Here is a 6,359-nt window from a genome sequence, read left to right as displayed (position 1 = left end):
TTAATACTAAACAAGTTTGTTAAAATAATGAACTTTTCTCATTTTAAATACTTAGTAGCATGTAATACCAGAAAGTTTTTTTGGAAGCAAATTGGCAGGGGAGGCTGGCTGCCAAAGAAACGTTTTTTTGTTATAAAATTACCTTTTATTATTATTATCAATTCAGGTTTTGTTTAATAATGACTTTCTGCAATTAGTCACTTAAATACCTTAATTTAAACAATGCTTTGTTAAACGTTTGTAATTATTTTTACCTTTAAGACAAATTTTACCTTCACAGAACACATTCTCTTACTTAAAGTTACTACAATACCTTCTAAGAACCTGGGCAGAATGCAAACGTATTTTGGCTTTGACACCCTATGGAGGGAACTTTACTGCCTTTATTCTGATTCTGCTTTTCACCTCCTTCACTCCCCCCCCCTTCCAGGCAGTCGGGTGCACAACAATCAAACAGGAATGTGGCTTATGGATAGAAGGTGTGGACTCACTGAAAAGTGGCAATCCTCTCCCCCCTTTCCAGCTTTCACCCAAAATGAGCAGACAGAATCTACTCAAATTCGGCAACTCTCCAAGGGACCTAGCCCCCTGACTGGGGCAGCCCCAACAAACTGGGGTGCATGGCATGGACACAGATGGCCTCCAAGCCCCGGCAAAGGGGCAGACTAGAGACAAGACAGCAGAGCATGCACAAACATCTAGACTCCGCAAACATCCAGACTCCTCACAGTTTTCCCCATAATCATTTCACCCCCTTACCAATGGCCCACATCAGTTCAGTTGGACATTTTAGGTGGTCCACAGCAGCACCATTAAAGAGAGGAGGCCGCGAGAGGGGCCGCCACTGCTTATTTTTCCTTTTAAGTGCAGCCAAAAAAGCAGGAGTGCACACCTCGCGAGAGTGGGAGGCGAGGGAACAGGCCAGGGAGAGTTGCAGGAGCTTTTGCAGCCACACATGCACCCTCTCTGTCTTGTGTGTCTCACGAGGTAGAGCGGGTGTGGGGCAGCAGCGGGGATTACTTTGCTGCTAGTTTCATTTCAGGGCAGCGGGCGGGTGTAGTCTTCGCGGCAGCGGTGGAGGCAGTAGCACGATGTCGGAGGAGCAGTTCGGCAGGGAGGGGGTGGTGGCGGCGGTAACGGCGGTGGTAGGTGCCTCAGCGGGTGAGCAGGAGGGAGCCATGGTGGCGGTGGAGCAGGGGGCAGCGGCGGCAGCAGTGGGTAGCGAAGCTGGGACCGGGGGCGGAACCGTGGCCAGAGGCACCAAAGGGGACAGCGCTGAGTCGGAGGGGGCAAAGATCGATGCCAGTAAGAAGGAGGAGAATGAAGGGAAAATGTTTATAGGAGGTCTTAGCTGGGGCACTACAAAGAAAGATCTGAAGGCCTACTTCTCCAAATTTGGTGAAGTTGTAGGCTGTACTCTGAAGTTAGATTGTATCACAGGGTGATCAAGGGGTTTTGGCTTTGTGCTATTTAAAGAATCAGAAAGAATATAAATTGAATGGGAAGGTGATTGATCCTAAAAGGGCCAAAGCCATGAAAACAAAAGAGTCCGTTAAAACAAATTTTGTTGGTGGCTTTCTCCAGACACACCTGAAGAGAAAATAAGGGAGTACTTTGGTGGTTTTGGTAAGGTGGAAATCATAGAGCTCCCCATGGGCAACAAGACCAATAAGAGGCATGGATTCTGCTTTATTACCTTTAAAGAGGAGGAACCAGTGAAGAAGATAATGGAAAAGAAATACCATAATGTTGGTCTTAGTAAATGTGAAATAAAAGTAGCCATGTCAAAGGAACAGTATCAGCAACAGCAACAGTGGGGATCTAGAGGAGGATTTGCAGGAAGAGCTCGTGGAAGAGGTGGTGATCAGCAGAGTGGTTATGGAAAAGTATCCAGGCAAGGCAGTCATCAAAATACCTACAAACCATACTAAATTATTCCATTTGCAACTTATCCCCAACAGGTGGTGAAGCAGTATTTTTCAATTTGAAGATTCATTTGAGGGTGGCTCCTGCCACCTTGCTAATAGCAGTTCAAACTAAATTTTTTCTATCAAGTCCCCAAATGGAAGTATGACCTTGGGTCCCTCTGAAGTTTAATTCTGAGTTCTCATTAAAAGAAATTTGCTTTCATTGATATATTTCTTAATTGCTATGCTTCAGAATCAATTTATTTTATGCCCCTTCCCCAGTATTGTAGAGCAAGTCTTGTGTTAAAAGCTCAGTGTGACAGTGTCATGATGTAGTAGTGTCTTACTGGTTTTTAATAAATCCTTTTGCATAAAAAACAAACAAAAAAAACCCCAAAAGGGTCCAGTGTTCCCAGGATGGGAAGAGCTCTCTGATGAAAAGCACTGTGTGGGAGCACACCCTCCTAAGCAAGGCATCCAAGCTCTCCCCAGCAACAGGGCATGGACAAGTCTGCAATCATGCTCTTCCCCAACAGCCCAACCACATGTTCATTTTCTGCTCCCCTTGCACCCTTGACCCTCTTAGGCAAGCTCATGGGGACCACAGAGCAAGAAGGTCGTTCTAACCTTAAATATAAGCCCACTTATTGTATGAGTCTCCAGAAGTCAGAAAGAGGACCTAATCCCAAAATTTGAACCCTGGTCTCTACTTAACTACTTTACTACTATACTACTTTTCCAAAAACTAAAAAAGTAAACCTAAAAAGGGAAAGAAAATATCTGGAAACTCTGTTTCTGCTAATAGCATAATATACAAAACATAAAGAGAATTACTATAACTCAACAAAAGGACAAACAGCCCCATTAAAAAGTGGGAAAATGGCTTGAATAGACATATCTGCCAAGAATATATACAAATGCCCAAAAAGCATGTAAAAAGATGCTCAACATCATTAGCCATTAGAGAAATGCACATAAGATACCAAAAGTAAAAACGAGGTGCTACTACACACATGCTTTAATGCTGGTTTTAGGGGGAAAAAATGGTTTTGAGGGTGTGGAAAAATGGAGCCCTTGTAAATTATGGGTTCAAAATAAAATAAAAGTCACACAACCCACTTAAAAATGGTCAAGAAATTTGAACTGACACTTTCTCAAAGAAGAAATTCAAGTGGCCAAAAAGCACATGAAAAGATGCTCAAAATCACTAGCTAGTAGGGAAATGTAAATCAAAATTTCTAGAGATACCATGTTACTCCCATCAGACTGGCAGCTATCAAGAAATAGAAGACTACACGTGTTTGAGGGGACAAGGAGGAATGGGAACACTCATCCAGTGCTATTGGGAATGCAGTAGAATCTGGCCATTCTGGAGGACAGTTTGGCAGTTTCTCAAAAAACTACCTGTAGATTTGCCATATGACCCAGCAATCACTCTACTGGGCATATATGCAGAAGAACTGAAAACAAGGACACAAACCTATGCACACCAATGTTCATAGTGCCAGTTTTCATTATTGCTAAAATTTGGAATCAACCCAAAACCCATCGACAGATGAATGGATAAACAAAATGTTGTCTATACATACAATGGAATACTACTCAGCTATAAGAAGAAATACTACAAACAAATGGGAAAACATGGATGAATCTTGAGGACTTTATGTATAGTGAAGCAAGCCATGCATTGAAGTACAAATACTACATGACCTTTCTGATATGAAATAATCAAACCAAGCTGTCTCAGAGAGCTAGAAACTGGATGATAGGCTTACAGGAAATCATGGGGAGAGGAAGGTTGTGCACTGATGTCTACATGAGTGAAACCTATGATAAAGTGGAGGTTAAGCAGTTGTACAGGGAAGGGATAAGATGGGGGCATAGGGATAATATTGGGTGGGTATTTGCAGGTCTGAGGGGGTCTAGGGTGGGAGGATGGGTCAGATGGCCTAAGGAATCAGGGGGAGGGCTGGGGGAACAATTGAATATGGGAGATTGTTGAGTATGTGGTTTAAACTATAATGTTGAGAAAACTCTTTAGAAATTTTAATAAAGAATTACCTGGTTAAGGTCCTTAAGGTGGGGGCATCTGGTACAGGGGCAGGCTTCTAGGGAGTGTGTGAATGCTCATCTTCTCATAGTGTTATAGTGTGTTATATCATTGGATGGAGACTCATACAATAAGTGGGAAGGTGTGCCCACATCCTGGGGAGTCCTGATCTTCTGAAATAGATGGAATTGTGTCTCTCAAGAGAATTGGTGGCTCCCAATGGGGGAGGACAGTCTAGTATATCAAGCCCTCAGCACTGTTGTAAGTATCTGTGAATCTGGTCCTTCAAACAGTGAATATTGGTTGTCACTGTGGGTCCTGAGGGGAGGGAGAGAGAGGACTAGAATAGATGGAAGCAGGGTAACTGGGGGTCAATGGAAGTGTTCCATAAGCTCATGCAATGATGGATATAAGACATGTTAAATTACACCAAAAATGTATAAAAGTCTATAGGCTAAAATGTAAACCATAATGTAAAACATAAGGTAACTAGAATTTTAGAAAATTTGGGAAGTGGATTTGGCTCACCTGATAGAGCATCTGTCTACCACATGGGATGTCCAGGGTTCAAATCCTGCACCTCCTGACCCATGTGGTGAGATGGCCCACATGTAGCACTGATGCACACAAGGAGTGCCACACCACACAGGGCTTTCCCCCATGTAGGGAAGACCCATGCACGAGGAGTGCACCCCGTAAGAAGAGCTGTCCCTCATGAAAGAAAGTGCAGCCTGCCCATGAGTGGTACAGCACACATGGAGAGCTGATGCAGCAAGACAATGCAACAAAAAGAGACACAGATTCCCAGTGCCAGTGACAAGAATACAAGCAGACACAGAAGAACACACAGCAAATGGACCCAGAGCAGACAACTGGGGGAGAGGGGGAGAAATAAATAAAAATCTTGAAAAAATGAAAATAAAAAATAAAAGATTAGAAAAATTGTACTGTCTAAAATAAAAACCATAACATAATCCAAAATGAAACCGTGTTTGATAGCTATGTTTCAATACCTTTACATCAGCTGCAGCAACTGTAACATGAACATGTAAAAAGATCATTGCTGGGGAAGGGTGAAAAGGGTTTGATGTTGGATATATGGGAGTTCCCTATATTTTATATGTGACTTTAACATGATCTAAAACTTTTTTGAAGACAAAATTAAAAATTAGGGAAAAAAAGAAAGGATGTAGACACTGAGGAAGAAATGAAAGAAACTGCCTTGCCACTGTACATACATGGCAACACCTATTACAGTAATGAAAGGCAAAATGTCAAAACAAAGTTTTATGATATTTTGCACTTTTTAATATGCCAATTTATTTTTACTCTATTTTAGTATTTCTAAACTAGTATGCATTCTACTACTAATCTTTAAACCTATCACTACTACTTCATTTTCGTATTAATTGAATTTGGCAATATATTAGGGTTCATTTTTGAAGAAGTTTTGGACCACAGAGGGGTCCAGCTATGGCAGAGGAGGAACTCTGGTGTGGAGTGTTATTGATGGGGGACACAAGGTTGGGAGGGAGTTCTCCAGGGCATGTATATAGGGTACATAAAATGTTTGGATATATTTTGGGTATATTCTTGTAGTTACTGTTACAAATGGCAACTGAGGGAGTGCTGAGTTCCTAGCCAGGGAAATGTGTCACATTCTGCAATGAAACAGCAACAACCTCCATGTGCAAGGTCAAATACCAGTGAAGAAGAATGCTCCAATGATGAGCCCCTGATACTGAAGACTATGCTTATGAACCTGTGCGCCTGAAATTTGAACCAGGTCCAGAGCTGCAGGGTGCCTAAGAGTTACCTTCTGAGAACCTCCATGCTGCTGAAATGTGACCACTGTCTACACCAAACTCAGCATGTAAACATATTACCTTCCCCGCCCCCATGGGACATGACTCCCAGTGATGAGCAGCCCTTGCACTGAAGGATTAGTACCAGTCACTAACTGGTGATGCAACTAGAAAAAGACCTTGAATAAAAGGGGGAAATGAGTTAAGATGGTAAAGAGTCTTCAAAAAAAGTCAGAAGGCATGCTTATGCATGCCTTAGCAGGATCCCAGAGATACAAAGCAGATAGCCAAAGCAGATACAACCCCAGGTACTGGTTCTCCTGAGGGCTATGGAGATACACAGGTTCTATGGTTTAGGCAGTTGGCTCTGGAGTTCAGTGCCTTGTCAGTGGGCCCTACTTTGGAATTTGTGTTCCTGAGTGTGATGGAGTTGGACTTAGGTGAGACTGTTCTACACATGCCACTTCTGTCACTTTACTGAACCTGTAGTTGGCACTGGGGTTGGTGTATAGCCAGGAGACTTGAATCTCTGGACTTGCCATGTGCTAGCTGGGCCCTGGGCCTCAGCAGAGTTGCAATTCCTACTCTCCATTTTGT

The 6,359-nt window shown here is 42.7% G+C and overlaps 1 pseudogene; it reads left to right on the top strand.

Annotated features, from left to right (window-relative positions):
• Window positions 1-1,091: 1,091 nt before the first annotated feature.
• LOC101444067 (heterogeneous nuclear ribonucleoprotein D0 pseudogene) lies at window positions 1,092-2,134 on the top strand (annotated as a pseudogene).
• Window positions 2,135-6,359: the final 4,225 nt, after the last annotated feature.

Source organism: Dasypus novemcinctus, chromosome 23 (assembly GCF_030445035.2).
Source record: "Dasypus novemcinctus isolate mDasNov1 chromosome 23, mDasNov1.1.hap2, whole genome shotgun sequence".
In the NCBI taxonomy this organism is placed as follows: Eukaryota; Metazoa; Chordata; class Mammalia; order Cingulata; family Dasypodidae; genus Dasypus; species Dasypus novemcinctus.
This window is presented reverse-complemented; position numbering and strand designations above follow the sequence as displayed.